This window comes from Alexandromys fortis, unplaced genomic scaffold (genome assembly GCF_014885135.2).
Source record: "Alexandromys fortis isolate MF-2015 unplaced genomic scaffold, M_Fortis_MF-2015_v1.1 scaffold_42, whole genome shotgun sequence".
Lineage (NCBI taxonomy): Eukaryota > Metazoa > Chordata > Mammalia > Rodentia > Cricetidae > Alexandromys > Alexandromys fortis.
The window spans coordinates 1549687-1551843 of record NW_026067934.1 but is presented as its reverse complement, the minus strand read 5'-3'; positions in this window follow the sequence as shown (position 1 = coordinate 1551843).

The following is a 2157-nucleotide window of genomic DNA, read 5'->3' as shown; positions in this document are numbered from 1 at the left end:
CACCCACACACTAAGACAATGGGGATGTCCTATCGGGAACTCACCAAGGCCAGCTGGCCTGGGTCTGAAAAAGCCTGGGTTAAAACCGGTCTCGCTGAACATAGCGGACAATGAGGACTACTGAGACCCCAAGAACAATGGCAATGGGTTTTTGATACTACTGCACCTATTGGTTTTGTGGGAGCCTAGGCAGTTTGGATGCTCACCTTACTAGACCTGGATGGAGGTGGGTGGTCCTTGGACTTCCCACAGGGCAGGGAACCCTGATTGCTATTTGGGCAGACGAGGGAGGGGAACTTGATTGGGGGAGGGGGAGGAAAAGGGAAGGTGGCAGTGGGGAAGAGACAGAAATCTTTAATTAATTAATAAAGAAATAAATGAATTAAAAGAAAAGAAAAAAATCCATTACGATCAAGTAGGCTTCATCCCAGAGATGAAGGGCTGGTTCAACATATGAAAATCTATCAATGTAATCCACCATTAAATTAACTGAAAGAAAAAAAACCATATGATCATTTAATTAGATGCGGAAAAAGCATTTGACAAAATTCAACACCCCTTTATGATAAAGGTTTTGCAGAGGTTAGGGATAAAGGATCATACCTAAATACAATAAAAGCAATATACAGCAAGCCAACAGCTAATATCAAATCAAATGGAGAGAAACTCAAAGCCATTCCACTAAATTCAGGAACAAGATAAATCTGTCCACTCTCACCATATCTCTTTAACATAGTTCTTGAAGTTCTAGCAATAGCAATAAGACAAGATCAGAAGATCAAGGGGATTCGAATTGAAAAGGAAAATGTCAAACTTTTGTTATTTGCAGATGATATGATAGTGTACATTAGTGACCCCCAAACCTCTGCCAAAGAACTCCTACAACTGATAACTTCAGTGAAGTGGCAGGCTACAAGAACAACTAAAAAAAAGTAGCCCTCCTATACACAAAGGATAAAGAAGCAGAGAGGAAATTCAGAGAAACTTCACCTTTTACGATAGCCACAAAGAGCATAAAGTATCATGGGGTAATTCTAACCAAGAAAGTGAAAGATCTATTTGACAAGAACTTTAAGTCTTTGAAGAAAGAAATTGAAGAGGACAGCAGAAAATGGAAAGACCTCCCATGCTCTTGGATGGGTAGGATCAACATAGTAAAAATGAAAATTCTACCAAAGGCAATCTATAGATTCAATGTAATCCCCATCAAAATCCCAAAAAAAATTCTTCACAGACTTTGAGAGAACAATAATCAACTATGTTCTAACCAATAAAATGGGCCAAGGCAGTTTCTTTATTAAAATTAACCAATGTCCTTCCTCCATCATTTCCCCTTTTTCTGTTTAAACAAAAAAAAGAAGGCTTTAACTTAACATAGCAAAATTACATATAACAAAACAAGCAAGAATTACAGTTACAATGTTTATATCTATTTTATCTTTTATCATAACAAAGGAAAACAACTATAACTATCTATATATTCTTCAACTGCATCAAAGACTCCAGAAGGATATAATATTACCTAAGTAAACAAGAAATCCAAAACTCTAGAAATGACAGAGACATCTCGCTGCCTGGACAGTCACCCAAAGTTCCTCTGTACCATTGGGACATCCATCTTCGGCCTTCAGGCCCATACTATCCAGAGATATTTTCATGAAACAGGAAAATTCAAAGACAGTTCAGTCACTTTCTGCTGTGTCCTGCAGAATGTCTCGTGAATTCTTTTATGAAGCAGGAACCCTGAAAGAACATCTCACCTTAAGGCAAGTTTAGCAGTCCTCTCTCTGTGGGTTCTTTGTGTCCAGTTTATGCATCAGTCCAGGCAAGAGCAGTTTCTTGCCCAAATGGCTATCAAACTCCATAAGGAGCCTCTTCGATGCCTATCTTCCTCTTGAAGTAGATTGGTGTTTCCAGGAGCAGACATGTCTCGTTGTCATGAAAAACCCTAAGTTATTAAAACATTTAAAATCCATATTCTACAGTCTTTGAAAGATATGAAGAATGCCTATCTAACTGAAATATATCTCCATATATCTAGAAAATCTAACATGACTACAAGCTTTACTATTATCAATGATTATCCATTAACAACCTATATATCCTAATTATACATTACATTTTAAATGAACTACACAATCACAATACCTTAATCAA